This window comes from Meriones unguiculatus, chromosome 21, assembly GCF_030254825.1.
Source record: "Meriones unguiculatus strain TT.TT164.6M chromosome 21, Bangor_MerUng_6.1, whole genome shotgun sequence".
NCBI lineage: Eukaryota > Metazoa > Chordata > Mammalia > Rodentia > Muridae > Meriones > Meriones unguiculatus.
In genome coordinates, this window is record NC_083368.1 from 10,731,606 (window position 1) to 10,747,516 (window position 15,911).

Consider the following 15,911-nt stretch of genomic DNA (forward strand, 5'->3'; position numbering starts at 1 on the left):
TCCAAGGACCAAAAGCTCCTGTTGAGCCAGGAAATCTGCTCTGAACAAGCTGAGGAGATAGTGATTCTCTTACGATGAACAATCTGGGGGAGACAGACCGCTTTGTGTTAGACTTTCAACTGACTGAATGAGGTCCACTCCCATAATGTAGTCAGTATTTCTTAGTCAAGGACACTGATTTAAATGTTACTCTCATTTAAAACCATTTTCATACATGCACACACATAGGGTTTACCCAACTGTCCATCACTATATGCCCAGTTAAGTAAAATTGATAGCCACAAGTAGGAACCATGTTTTACTGAAGTCTTTCATTGTATCCTAGTATACCGCCACATATACCATTAGGTTCCTGTATATATTATGAGTTGAACAAAGCAGTTGCTCAATGGAAATAAAGGCAAATGGAAAAGAGGCAGGTTTAGAATGGCCCTATACAAAAAAGGCCGATCAGATGGCCAAGAGAACTAGGGTGATAGAAAACTGAGTTATCCCATGTAAAGCTTCCCATCTAGACTCTGAACTGCAGAAGAAGACTTCATGGCTCACAGAAACAAGAAGGCAAGGAGAAGTACAGGAGCAAACTGTCTCTACTGTACTGTTCCTCATCAGTATGTGACAGTTGCTTATAGAAACCTTAATGTAGAAATTTATTGACTAGCATAGTGATTACACTTAATTCTAAAACAAATACAGTGAGGGAAAATCCACAGCATTAACTTTAATCCAACAAAAAATACAGTTTTTCAGTATTCAGTTTTCTGTCCTCAGCTAAGCAATTTCTCTTTAAATACAAGGGTGAGAAATCAATGTATTTCTGTGTGTGTGGATAACACAGTCCTGGCTCTTCTAAAACAGCTAAGGTATAACAAAATATGAAATTTTTGACAGGAGATATTGTCAAACTGTATTTTGGATTATCCTTGATACAAGGATCTAAACACAATTGTAGTGGATTCATTTTTCATTCATGTGTAAGCAATAGTTACTTTTTCTATTATATTTATCTTTTTTCACATTCCTGATCAAAGTAGTCTCATGGCATCTGTAGTTATGAATTCAATTGCCATGTTCACTTTGTTCCTGTGTAAATGTTACTGTTATCAGAATTACTAGGGAATTTATTTTAAGCCACCTATTTCTCCTTACTGTGCTTAAGATACACACAGTAAACACACACACACCACACACTATTATTTGTGAGAATCAGTAATTTCCCTCCAACTGCCAGGGTGTTTGTTTCGAGCTTTGCACTGGGCCTCAGACCCCGTCCACAGTTCTTATTGAAGAGTGTCCTATCTGTGCATTTTGTTTTAACCTCCATTGAGTTAATGGGAATAGTTGTGGTTGTGTTGATATTGATCCTTTCTCATCCACATGCTACTCTACTGTGTCTTGTATTTTTAACACATTGTGGACACTGCATATCTTGATTTTGGTATGATTCATATATGCCCTTCCCAAGGCACAGATATCACTCTCCTGTGGAACACTCACTGACCACTTTAACTCCCCTATGTCAACTGTATTCTTTGCCTTGAGAGGGAAATGGAGTCTGTGAAAGAAAACCACTGGCAGTTGTGGTCCCTCAGGACGTAACTAATGACTTAAGAAGGGAATCAGTTAAGGGCAGGATTAGAAGATGACAAGAGCTTCTGTGAAATTTCACTCTTGATTTAATTTGGATCTAAAACAGAGGCCACTGTCAGGTCCTTTCTTAATGGGAATGGATGCACCATTACTTTGGGTTCTTTCGTGGTAAACAATAGGGACGTTATTGGCTCCCTTGAGGTAATAGCTTTCTCCCGTGAACAGTAGCTGGAGGAACAGATTGCTGAGGCTTCAGAATCACATTTGAGTAAGGGGCAAAGAGCATGATAGTTAGGTCTCCTGCCTGACAACAAAGCCAGCCTTCTAATTGGTAAGGGTGCTCTCCTGAGAGTTGCATTTCTGAAACTCTGAGTGGGTAAGACAAGAGCATGATGTTTCCTTTATTACATTATGAATCACTTGCATTCCAAATTGCATCTGAAATTTGGGGTATTCAGGAAATTTTTTATTTGAGCTGTATGCCCCAGGGGCAGGGTAAATGAGAAACACTTGTGGCTCTGTGGCTCACTTGGTGGAAAACGTCAAAACTTGGTCCAGTTTTTTATGGACAAGGGATTAAGGATTTCAGGACTGTCCTGGCAGACAATTGGAACTCCTTCATGGAGACTCAATTATATTTGTAGTTTTGCGATTTATTTGATTTTTGAGAATTTGCTTTGGAAATGATGATTGAGTCTCTGAATTGCTGAAGAAGGATCTATTGAGCAAATAGTTCTTCCCACGTGTTCTTTATGGAATAATCAGTGGAAGTGTGTATTTAGACTTTGGAAATGTTTCCAGCTTAGTGTAGAAAGTTCTAAATGTGAAAGGTATGTCTGTAAGTGATGCAGAAGCACTCTAAAGCATCTGAATAGTGTTGGTACTTCGGAGAGTTAATTTTGAAACACTAAATGAAAACATGTGTCTGATATTTGAAAAAAAAAATGGACAAGTCAGTGTTTTCTAGGCTTTGTATTATTTTTCTTTCTTTTTTAATAGAAAAAATACTTGGTTAAAATTATTTAGTTAAAATAGTGAATTATGTTATTTGGAAAAGAAACTGATTCTTTTTGGAAAGTCCAAGGTAGTATTATATCTCGTGTTCTTCAGGACCTGTTTCCAGACTTGTCTTCCCGCTTGCTGTTGTGGAAGAGTGACTTGGTGTTTATGGAGGCCTTGGAACATGAAGGAAGCCTTTGTGTTCTCATCCATATTGTGAGGCAGGCTGGGTTATGAAGCTGTTCTGAGTGGTGAACAGTTAGACACTGCTCAAATAGCAACACAGATTCACTCTGCTTCTGGCCTCAGTTCAGCGCTCCTGTAGCCACCGACTCCCCTGTAGCATGGGTTATCAGATCTCCTGAGCCTTGTACAATTGCAGTCAGCATATTAGCTTGCTGAGGGAGTGTTGGGGTGGGCTGTATCTAGTATCAGTTTTATTAGTAATTAACCACATGTGAATCACTCTGGAAAATAGTAGTTAACATTTGTACCCTCTACATATCTCCCACAAAAAAACGAGATTCCTCCTGAGAAAATGTCACTATAAACCAAGACATTACTGCTATTTGACATAAGCTTTAACTCAAAGATTGAGAAGGAGAAAATGGAAATATGTCCTTTATACATAATTTACAGACCTTACATTTTTCATCCTCACAGAACAAAAGGTTTTAATAGAAGTTACTGATGAAGAAAAAGTACCCTCCAACACATTCTGAAATAGCTTTCTGTGCAAAGAGCATGGCCTATCACATCATTGATAGCAAATGGAACAAAATTTGGCCTTAGGCAACTTGAAGCTCCTTTTTAAGGAGCACATACAGCTAAGACAGATATCTTATGTCAATAGAAAAAAAGTCAAGCACAGTATTTTATAGACCCTGCAAATAGTCATTCAAAGTGATGAATTAATAAAACATTATTGTGGAGCTATTTTCTTTTTCTTTTCTTTTTTCTTTCTTTCTTTTTTTTTTTTTTTTTTTTGTGGAGTGTTAAGTTTTGATGAGAACACCTTTTGGATCTCTGATCCCAGAACCCATTGCAGTGGTTAACTGTAGTTTTAGCACAGGCCATCTCTACTTTGTCACAGTATGAACTTGTTTCTAAGGGCATTCCACCAATATGTATGTTCAAAGAGTCACTCTTTTAAAAATATTTTTTTATTTTTAAATAATTTTACACATTCACTTGTATCCCAGCTGTAGCCCTTTCCCTCTTTCCCTCCCAATCCTCCCCTCCCTCCCTCATCTCCTTCCTGCCCCCTTCCAAGTCCACTGAGAGAGGTGTCCTCCTCTCCTTCTATCTGGCCCTAGCTTATCAGGTTATCTTCAGGATGGTTGCAATGTCCTTATCTGTGGCCTAGCAAGGCTTCTCCTCCCTTGGGGGAGGGGAGGGGAAGCTCAATGAGCCAGACATTGAGTTCATGTCAGAAACAATGCCTGTCCCCCTTATTAGGGAACCCACTTGGATGCTGAGCTACCATGGGCTATGTCTGAGCAGGAGTTGTAAGTTATATCCGTGCATGGTCCTTGGTTGGATAAACAGTCCCAGAGAAGACCCCTGTGCCCAGACATATTTGGACCTTGTGGGGCTGCCTGTCCCCTCTAGGTTATAGTAATTCCTCCTTCATTCATATGATTCCCTACAAAATTGTGGTACTTTTACACAATGGAATTAACTCAGCAATTAAAAACAAGGAAATCATGAATTTTTCAGGCAATTGGTGGGATCTAGGAAAAATCATCCTGAGTGATATATTCCAGGAGCAGAAAGAGACACATGGTATATACTCACTTATAAATGGGTACTAGATGTATAAGATAGGATAAACATACTAAAATATGTACACCCAAAGAAGATAAACAAGAAAGAAGACCAGAGGTAAGATGATCAATCCTTATCTAGAAAGACAAAGGGGATGGGCATTGGAAGTAGGAGAAAACAAGTAACAGGACAGGAGCCTACCACAGAAGGCCCCTGAAAGACTCTACCTAGCAGTGTATCAAAGCAGATGCTGAGACCCATAACCAAGGAGTCGCTTTTTAAGAGTATGAATTTTGAATTATTTTTGAATGGCTTTGGTTTATACAGCTCATCTGTATGCATTTCTAACTGTGTTGGTTACCTATGAAATGACAGAAAGTAACAGATTTAAATGAAAAACAGGGTCCATATCTTTTTTGCATCCAAGAAATGCACATAACTATTAAGGATACAACTTTGGGGTAAAAGGAGAGTAAAAGTTATCCCAAGCAAATGGAATGAGGAACTGGCAAACACTGATGTTCTACTACATGACAAAATAGGCTTCAAGCCATCTTACTCAGAAGAGATGAGATGGTCACTTCATTTTGAAATTAAACCCTCCAACAGATAGAAGAGTTAATTCTGATATTCAATTGATTACCAGCCAATGCAACCTAAAAAAGCAAGACACGTAGAGTGAAATCTAGGTTTGTTGTGAAGAAATGGGGGAGGGATTGAAAATCATTTTTAATAAATATAATAATGGAATATTTGTATTTGAGGATCAGTGAACATCATATTAGATATAGAAGAATGCTGTTTTATGACTACAGATTAGGAAAAGATCTTCACCAACCCTGTATCTGACAGACGGCCAACGTCCAGAATATATAAAGAACTCAAGAAGTTAAATCGCAACAAATCAAGTAATCCAATTAAAAAATGGGGTACAGAGCTAAACGGAATTTTCAACAGAGGAATGTCGAATGGCAGAGAAACACCTAAAGAAATGCTCAACATCCTTAGTCAGCAAGGAAATACAGTCAAAATGACCCTGAGACTTCACCTGACACCCATCAGACTGAGTAAGGTCAAAAACTCAAGTGACAACACATGCTGGAGAGGTTGTGGTGAAGGGGGAATCCTCCTCCATTGCTGGTGGGAATGTAAACTTGTACAACCACTCTGGAAATCAATCTGGCACTTTCTCAGACAATTAGGAATAGTGTTACCTCAAGATCCAGCTATACCACTCCTAGGCATATATCTAAAATACACTCAAGTATACAACAAGGACATTTGCTCAACCATGTTTGAAGCAGCTTTATTACTAATAGCCAGAATCTGAAAACAGCCCAGATGTCCCTCAGTTGAAGAATGGATACAGAAATTGTGGTACATTTGTACAATGGAATATTACTCAGCAATTAAAAACAAGGAAATCATGAAATTTGCTGGCAAATGGTGGGGACTAAAAAACAGATCATCCTGAGTGAGGTATCCCAGAAGCAGAAAGAAACACAGAGTTTATATTCTTTTATAAGTGGATATTAGACATATAATATAGGATAAACACACTAAAATCTGTACACCTAAAGAAGCTACTCAAGGAGGAGAAGGACTCTGGGTAAGATGCTCAATCCTCATTTAGAAAGGCAAAGAGGATGGACATCGGCAGAGGGAGAAAACAGGGAACATGGTAGAAGCCTACCACAGAGGGCCTCTGAAAGGCTCTACCTTGCAAACTATCAAAGCAGATGCTGAGACTCATAACCAAACTCTGGGCAGAGTGCAGGAAATCTTATGGAAAAAGGGGGAGATAGAAAGACCTGGAGGGGAGTAGAGCTCTACAAGGAGAGCAACAGAACCAAAAAATCTGAGCCCAGGGGTCTCCTCTGAGACTGATACTCCAACTAAGGACCATTCATGGAGATAACCTAGAACCCCTGCACATATGTAGCCCGTGACAGCTCAGTCTCCAAGTGGGTACCCTAGTAAGGGGAACCAGGGACTATCAGACATGAACTGATTGGCCTGCTCTTTGATCACCTCCCCCTGAGGGGGGGCAGCCTTACCAGGCCACAGAGGAAGACAATGCAGCCAGTCCTGATGAAAACTGATATACTAGGATCAGATGAAAGGTTAGGAGGATCTTTCCTATCAGTGGACTGGGGGAGGGGCATGGGAAGAGAAGAGGGAGGGTTGAGATTGGGAGGGGAAGAGTGAGGGAGCTACGGGTAGGATACAAAGGGAATGAACTGTAATTAATAATAAAAATACAATGAAAAAAATGTGTGATTGTAAAAAAAAGAAATAAAAATTTAAGAGGTGTGGTAGAAATGAAAACGGAAGTTTACAAATTGTTAACTGTTACAAAGTGCAATGATAGATGCATTGAAGCTAATGAAACCAAACAAGTCCACTTACCAGGGAGGAAATTAAACTGATAATTGCATGTATGTTCATGTAAATGTATATGTGCAGTGACACTAGAATACAGGGTCTCCAATTAAGCTTGCCTGCTGCTTGCTGCTGGGCATCATTCATTTTATGTGAACATGAAGGAGGAAATGGCTCTGTTTTTATTTTTCAAAATTGGAGGTACATTTCATGGTGAGTTTTGGGTTATTGTCAGTAGTTTCACTAAGATAGTAAGAAGATGTAAATGAAACAAAATGAAAGAATTTGCTAACTGAATACTAGCATTAGCTGTATTTACTTTTTCATCAATGGCTATTAGGCTTTCAAGGGCAATTTCTATTCAAAGAAAACTACTACTTCATAAAGCAATTGCATTTCATCAGTAAATTACAACTTATTCAAAAGAAGCTTTAAGATTTATGTTAGTCAATGTATATTCTGGAGACTCTGCAGTCTACTGATTCACAAAGCAGGTGGACAAAAGTGGTCTTAGAGCTCTCATTTGGTCATCTTGATTATCTTTGTCATCCACTGAAGTCTTGGGAATAAAGAAGGGGAAAATGAGGTTTCTATTTAGTTGTGGCCTTGGCTCTAAAGGTTTGTGAGATCAGGAAGGCTTAGAGTCCAGGGAAAGGTCCCTGTGAGATTTGACCATGTCCTCCTTTTTCACTGAGCTTTGTAGTTAATAATCACAGACATCTAGAAAGTGGTTGTATCTATCATTTGGCTGATTTATGCTACAACCCTGTGCACCGTCTCATGTTTAATTAATTGGGCATTTGTCTGGCTGACATGCCTATGATTTCTTCAGCTAGGTTAAGATGATTACATTACTTAATATTCTCGTGTGCACAACGATGACAGAAGCCTTATGTTCCGTTTTTTCCCCTGTGGTTGAGTAAGGTCCTTGAGATGAGTCTTTATACACCTATCATATTTTCATTCAGAGTCAAGATCAGAAAGGGGTGGTCAGTTTTGCTGACAGTTGCTTCAGTTCTTTTCTAGCTGTGCTTTGAGAGGTTTTCCTAACTCTTTCCCCTTCCCATTTCTATATTTTGGAATATAATACAATTTCATAGATCTTGCTTTTACCTTTATCATACTTGTTCCTATTTGGGTGTCTGTGTTTATATCATTTTCAGCTCATGGAAATGGTTGTGCATATAATGTTGACATAAAATCATCCTTTGAAACACTTTGTTCCATGTTAAAGCATGCAAATTGCGCTTTTTAAAATCAGTGTAGCTTAACATTATCAAAACCTTAGGGGTGACCTCATGATAATATTTTAGTCCCAGAAAGTCGTTTGGTAAGTGTAACCAAAGCAGACAAGCACAAAGACATGACTTTCCATAAGTTGTGGTACTTCAAATTATCATCAAAACTTATCACATTATAAGACTTTTGCATCAGGCATCTCAAGATTAAATACATTTCTCTACTATTACTGTTAAAACAAATGCACAAAATCCCTGTACTAGATTGGCAAAGAAACTTGAAGCTACACTATATGATGTTCCCAGAGAAGAAAAATTAGAGCACTATTACCTGTTAGTCTGTAGTTTTCTCTCTGTGCAATACTGAAAGCTGCCCATTTTTCCATCTGTACAACTTACTGGAAAACCAGAGCTGAGCAGCTGTTTGAGACCGATGGCACCTATTTGGGAGTTCACTGATTAAGATGATATTACTATGGAAAAATATTAAGTTGTCTGGTTATTTCTTTATATAATTAATTTATGTGTTCACTTTACACAACAATCGTAGTCCTCTCTCCTTTCTTCCTGGTTCCACTCTTCCTCCCTCTTCCCCTACTCCTCAGAAAAGGGAAGCCCTCTACCATCCAGCCCCAGCATATCAACTTGCGTCAGGACTGAGCTCATCCTCTTCCCCTGTGGCCTGGTGAGGCAGTGTTATTAGGGAGAAGTGATCAAATGGCAGGCAGTAGAAGTGATCAAAAGGCAGGCAATAGAGACCATGTCACAGAAAGCCCCTTCTCCCCTGCCCATTGGCTACTTATGTGTAGTCTATGCATGGCCCCTGGTTAGTCCTTCAGTCTCAGCAAGGCCCTCTGGGCCCTGATTAGTTGGCTCTGTTCATCTTCTTGTGGAGCTCCTGTAATGTTTGAAAACATACTACAGTTTAGACAAGATTCTAAAAACATATCCCTATTTCATGAATGTTAAGAAAGGGGGTAAAAATAATACTAACATATCTTGACCTCATGATGTCACGCATTCATTCCATTACAAACATAACTCTTCTGTTTCCTTTTTCAGCTTAGAGAGCATTCTCTAATGGTCCCATCTGCTTTTTGAAACAGGCTTCTGCTTCCAGGTGTAAGTGAAACTTGCTGCCCTCATCTTAGGCCTTTGCCTCCTCTTCCCCACTATGTCTACATCCTTACCTCCAGTGTGCTTTTCTCTGCACGCTCCCCTGACTTCTTCCTCTTCTGTAGTTGGTGGTTTTTCCTCAGGTCTCAGTGGACTGTGTTATGAAGCCACTCAATATTTTTCTACTTCCTTTGACTAGATTCCTCAGCAACCTCCAGTCCATTAGCCACATGTGTCTCCAGACACTCTGTTCTTTTTTGGCCTCACCCACACTCTCAGCCACTCTTTTATATTTCATTTTAGAGCTACATCATCCCCAATTGTTGGCTAACTATTGTGCTACTTAAAATTTGTTAAGAACAAAAATTGAGCCACAACCCAGTTTTGTAGCTGCTTTTGTTTCCCTGAATGACATTATTGCTTTTTGCAGTCTTGTTAGGTAGAAAAAAAAAAAACAACAACAAGATGCCTATGGTAGGTCACCTGACCTTGGGAGTATACAGTTCCAAGCACAGCCGTATGGTATGTCAAATAGAACCCTTAGGCGCAGTGTTTCAACCTCTGATCCCACCTAGGTGGAGGTAGTTACCACAGGGAAGCAGAGACCTTCCTTGAGGCATCTCAGCCCATCCCTACTTCCTGTAGTCTTTTGATGGCAGAGGCAACAGGACCACTTGCCTCGCTCTGCTGTGGCCAAACCTTCCTACCATGATGGGCTATGCCACTGTGAACTAGGAGCTAGAATAAGTGCATAAGTCGTTCTTACCAGAAATTTGATCACAGCAGTGAGAAATGTAGCTAATTCAGGAACGGAGGGGGCAGGAGGAAGAAGAAACCAGTGTTTAGCCAACTCTAAAACAGTGTGAAGTAGTATCTTGGGAATAATACTCAGAATTTGAGGTATAATCTCTTTCTTCATGGAGTTTACCACAAATCAAGGATTCAGGTTAAAAAAAATCAAATGTAGTAAGGGAGAGAATTGAGCGGCCTGGGACCTGCTATCCAGGTCTCTGGCATGATTATGTAGTGGAAATGTTTCCTTTATGATGTGATATATGGACTGATATTTGATCAGTTATGCAAAGCTACCCCTATTGGGAAGTTATGCAATTTACAAATAGTTATGCATTTGTTTATCAAATTTTGGACTCATGACCAAAGCCTTTTTCATTCTGTGTATAGTTTCTCACATTGTAGTTCATATTATATCAGAACATAATGTGGCGACCGAGACCCTCCTTGTGCCGGAGGAGAACCTCCCAGTGTCACGTAAGCCAGCTCTGTGGGGTCAGTTATAGGAGCTTCAGATGTAGAAGTGTGTGTGCAGGGCAGTGCCATGTACCCTGGCTTCTGTACATGCGACATGGCTCCCCGAGCTGCCTATCCCTGTAGCAATATATTTTTTTCCAAAATTTCGTGGTGTTAAACAAATTGTAAGCAAAAAAAAGGATGAGCTGCAGTTTTACTCGCTTGTTTTTGTTTTCCTCCAGGCAGAGCTATGGTCTGTTTCTCTGTCTTTTGCCTCACAGCACTCTCTTCTCATGTGTCTCAGAGAAGGGATGTCTGTATTTGCTTAGGGACCTGCAACTGATGGATCTCTGTTCACAGTATTGGCTTTTAAGATTGCATCTGTTCCCCAGGATAGTGTGAAGTGTTGTTCCCTGCTGCGTGGCTGATCCTAAAGGAGGCAGATTTCTTTGCACTTGTTTGAGATTTTATTTTTCTTGTGTTTTCCCAATGTGGTCTAAACATGAAGTTGCTCTGCTTTTTTCCTTATTCTAAACACAACTTGTCCTTTTCTTGCCTTATATCACTTTTGTGATTTTCAAGATGATTTTTTTAATCTCAAAATTTTAAAACTATTAATCTGTATGTTACTGTGTCAGTGATTTAACTGTGAAGGCTACTGCAACAGGTAGCCCAAACTTACTTGTTTGCATATTTTTCCGACAAAGTATCCTCCGTAACCCAGACTGGCCTCTAACTCAAGGTGCATCATGCATCAGCTCCCCATCCCTGTGGGTGCTGGGGCTAGAGGTATACACCATCACAACTGCTTGTTCAGTCTTTATTTTCTCTGATGAGGTGTTGCTTTGTAGCTGAGGCCGGTCTCGAGCTCCTGAGTTTTTCTACTGCCCCGTGAGTGCTGGGACTACAGTTACCATCATGTCTGGAAGAGCTCTGATGGTTTGTAGCAGTAAAGTGTTATTCCTGTTTGTGTGTGTACGGCTGCCAGGTTGGACACGTTACCCACATGGTATCGAAGGTCTTTGCTGCAGCTGTGTGTTTTCCTGGCAGAAAGAACAGTACTGATGACTTTCAAAGCTTTTGCTTGGATGTGGCTCATGGTGTCACCATTGGAATCCCATGTGTCTGTGTGTGCCGTCTGCTCAGACATGCTTAGAGTGAGGGAGTTGTAGGCAGTTTGGAGTCATATGGCAGCTTGCTGTGGTGCAGTGGTAAGAAGTGAGTAGGTTGAAATGCTTCATTGATAGTAGTTATGTCTCATTTTTAACATACTTTGTTGTTAGATTAATGTTGTAGATTTATGTCATTACTTTTACTGCAGACATTTTTCCTGATGTTTTTCATTTTGTAGAAATGATGTTTATATCTATGCAGCTTAACACAGGGGTTTAGTAAAGAAGGGCTAAGTGAGTGATAGTAGGTATCAAATATTATTATCCTATTTGCTTTTTCTTTTTACTTTCACCTTTTATGCAAATTACTATTGAGTCGAGTAGCAGCTCAAAGTTTTTCCTACTCTAGTGTAAAGTATTAATTTGTAAACCCAGCGTTTGCTTTGGAGCTGATTTTTCTTGCCTTTGGATTACCTGCTGGTCATTTCAGCTGGATGGTGTGGATTTTCACAGCTTACTGCCTTTTCAATAGAATAATTGTGCCTTTGCCAAGTGTATAATCATGGTTTCCCTTATATTATCCACATGTGGACAGCAGCCTGCCAACAAGTAAACAAGAACCAGGTTATGTCACAGACAGATGCAGCTGAAGTACCAAAGCACCCATGCCCTCCTCTGGAGTTGTGTTTATTTGTGCACAGTGGGAATTAATATTTTCTTGTGAAAGAAGATAGAGTTACTTTTGCTGTTTCCAAATAGCAGAAGGGAACCTCCCATGCATGAGTTCACAAAATCTATCCTAGTGAGGCCTGGTGCTTGAGTACGGACGACAGACATATTGTCAGGGAAAGTTGAGGTTTGTAAGTGATGTTGGTGATAAAGGGAGGTGGGAAATTTGAAAGGATAATTCTTTTAAAAAGATTTATCTCTCTCTCCATCTCTATATTTATTTATTTTGGTGTGTGTGTGTGTAAGCACACACATATGTCATATAAATGTGGATACCTGAGGTGACTGGAAGAGAGTGTTGGATTCCTGGAGCTGAAGTCACAGGCAGTTATGAGCTGCCTGATGTGGGTGCTAGGAATAGAATTTGGGTCCTCTGAAGGAGCAGCAGGTGCTTAGCTACTGAGCCATATTTCCAGACCGGCAAGTCAGATTTATCTCCCAAACTTCCAGGAAAGGACCTGTTCATTACATCATAGAATTAGAAAGAATTTAACAGGAAAGTATCTTAAACTAATTTGATCCTAACCACTGCGTAATATAGTAGTCACTGAGAAAAAGCTCTTATCAAAGCGTGGCCTAAATGCTGTGATTTTTTTTTTTTTTTGAGAATAGGACTCTCAACCTTACAAGATTGCATTTTCTAGTTTCTTTTTTTTTTTCATTTTCTAGTTTCTTATTGCATCCTGTTTAGATAGTTTTCTTAATTTATGTCAACCTTTCTTTTTTTTTTTCCTCTGTTGTAGCCACTTTATTTTTTCTTCTGTTCCTTGCTCATATTCCATCCTTATTCCTCTCTGCCTCCTCTTTTTCCTATTTTTTAAATTTATTTATTATTTTTACATTAATTACAGTTTATTTACTTTGTATCCCAGCTGTAGTCCTGTCCCTCCCTCCCTCCCAATCCCACACTCCCTCCCACATCTCCTTCCTGCCCCTCTCTAAATCCACTGATAGGGGAGGTCCTCCTCCCCTTCCATCTGATCCTAGCTTATCAGGTCTCTTGAGGGCTGGCTACAATGTCCTCCTCTGTGGCCAAGCAAGGCTGCTCCTCCCTCAGGGGGGGAGGTCAAAGTGCCAGCCATTGAGCTCATGTAAGAAAACAGTCCCTGTTCCCCTTACTAGGAGACCTACTTGGATACTGGCTGCCATGGGCTACATCTGGACAGGGGTTCTACATTCATGGTCCTTGGTTGGAGAAACATTCTCAGAAAAGACCCCTGGGCCCAGATATATTTGGTTCTTGTGGAGCTCCTATCTTAAGTGGGATAAGGTATGAGAGATAAAGTTGTATGAGCGATTTTTGTTTTGCTCCATTGAATGGACCCTCTGTCACTTGTGACTGACTCTAACCTAACAAAGGAGAAGGTAAGCCCTCATCACTGCTTTGTAGCTGAAACAGAGGTCCTGGCTGACAAGGAGGCTTGCCCAACTGGCATAGGCTGGGAGCAGCAAGGCAAAGACAGAAGTTGAGATCCCTAAGTAAACGTTCTTTCCGTGCAGACTCCTGAGTGCCTGCTCAGGAGTGCAGAGCACCTTAAGGACACAGTCTCCCAGTTACTAGCATAGTTAGCATATACAAGTGTTTAATTGTGCCAGAAGATCAATCACCACAAGAAGGGTAGACCCAACCTAAGCTGAGAATGTGACCTTGGAGAGCATTCCGAGTGTATAGTTAGGTCTACCAACTATTTCGGCTTGCCTAGGATTCTCCCAGCGTTAACAGTGAAAACTTCATGTTCGGAGAGATTCCTCAGTTGAAGAGATTCCTCAGACCTTGTGACTGATCACCTCATGTCTCAGTCAGCAAGCCGAATCAGAGCCATAGCAACACATTAGTATGCTAACCAGTGAGCAGAAATGATCAAATTCTGGGTGCTTCAGAGGTGTGGTTGGGAAGGAATGGAAATGGATTTGATTTTTGGCTGAGAGCAACTTAGCCAAGCAAAGATTAGTAAAAATAGCATGGCCAAGGCAACCTTGATTAGTTGAATCAGTTTTTGAAAAGAAAGTGAAGATTTTAATCACTGGCTTTCAAATTTATGTTAAATAACAGTAAAAGCAGGAGGCGGCCAGGTGGTTTAGAAAATGTACTCTTGCAGAGTTAGATTCCAAGCACCTCACAACTACCGGTAACTTCAGCTTGAGGGTTCCATGCCCTCTTCTGGATTTCATGGATACCCATTAGCACATGTTCATACCCCACACAAACATAAGCATAAATACGCATAATTAAAAATACATCAAATACATAAATAGTAATAGCACATGATGGTGTGACACCTTGCTAGATCTGACAGCTATTAACACAGTAATACTTTCAGCCGTCTTACGAAACAGATTGTTTCAATAGAGGTATCGTAATTATTTTATCATATTTATTAAAATGTAAAAAAACAAAATATTTACATGTTTATTAAAGACATTTATTTTACAGATGAGGACATTAATATTTGGAGATGTTAATCTATCAATCGCATAGCTCATCAGTCTAGAAAGAAACTTTAAACCATAGGCATCCCAAAACTCTGTGTTCCTTCCTAGAAACTATGTGGCATCACTTCCTTGTATAAAGGAACAGGGCTTTAATTAGTTTTCTTATGCTTTACTACAGAAGCAACATATTACTTAATGATTTAACTAATTTAATAAAACTGTAAAATATATACCAACAGAAGGGAATTCCAAAGCAAATGGTTTGTCTGCCATTGTAGCAGGCCTCAATGTCACAAGGAACATGTGGGGGAAGCAAAGGAGGGACTGGATGGGTCCAGAGTGCCAGGTGGTCCCTTTGAGGGCATACCCCTAGTCAGCCGTCGGCACCTCGACCTCAGCTCCCAAGGGCTCCACCCTCTCTCAGTAGCATAACATGTTGGAGAGCAAGCTTTCAACATGTGGGTCATAGGGAGACCTTCAAGATCCTCACTGTATGTTAGGCCAGGGGGAGAGAAAAGAGTGTGATCTTAACACCATGGGGCCAGATGCATGCAGAAGAGGAAGCCATAGGTTTTGGTAATGGTGTGAACCATATACGGAATAATTTTTTCCATTTCTTAAGCATGTGCATGTAACCTCTCTAGCTGCACTTCTCGTTTTATAATGTGGCCAAGCACCTCAGATTATGAAATGCTGCCATTGCTTTTATTAAATGTGTAGTAAATATTAAACCCTACTTTCATTACAGAACCTCTCAGTAAGCAGGCATCCCTCAAAGTTATAGTTTAATATGTTATCATGTTTTAAAATTAAAGATTATCTGTTACTGTGCAAACCACCACAAAGTGACTGATATTGCAGAGAGTGGTTTCAATAAATTTTCATGGATTTGATCAGATAAGCACTAAGATTTATGATTGTGTCTGAGGCCTCCATTAGGGAGTCTGCAGGTGCTTAGAAAAACTAAACTGGAAAGCCCTGGTTCTGATTTAGTCTCTTCTACTGACTGTCTGTGTCCCTTTGTTTCTTTATTCTTGTTACATCACAAGAATACAAGTTTATACAAACTGCCTCATTATTTCCTAACTAGAAATAACTATGTTTCTAGGGGTGTGGATGTTCTGAAACATGGTCTCATCAACTGTGACTAAACACATTGAATCTTTGAGTTTTTTTTTTCTCTCTCTCTTATTGTTGAATAATGATAATCATTTCTGTTTTTCTCCAGGGAACTCTAAAAAATTACAAAATACACTAAATACAAAAACAGGTGGAACTTGGTAGTTCACTTTTATAA

At 39.8% G+C, this 15,911-nt stretch overlaps 1 protein-coding gene across 3 annotated transcripts in view; it reads left to right on the forward strand.

The window, feature by feature from the left end:
• Nucleotides 1-15,911, forward strand: part of Prdm5 (PR/SET domain 5) — a 153,162-nt gene that overhangs the window by 55,691 nt on the left and 81,560 nt on the right. The gene's annotated exons all lie outside the window — the stretch shown is intronic.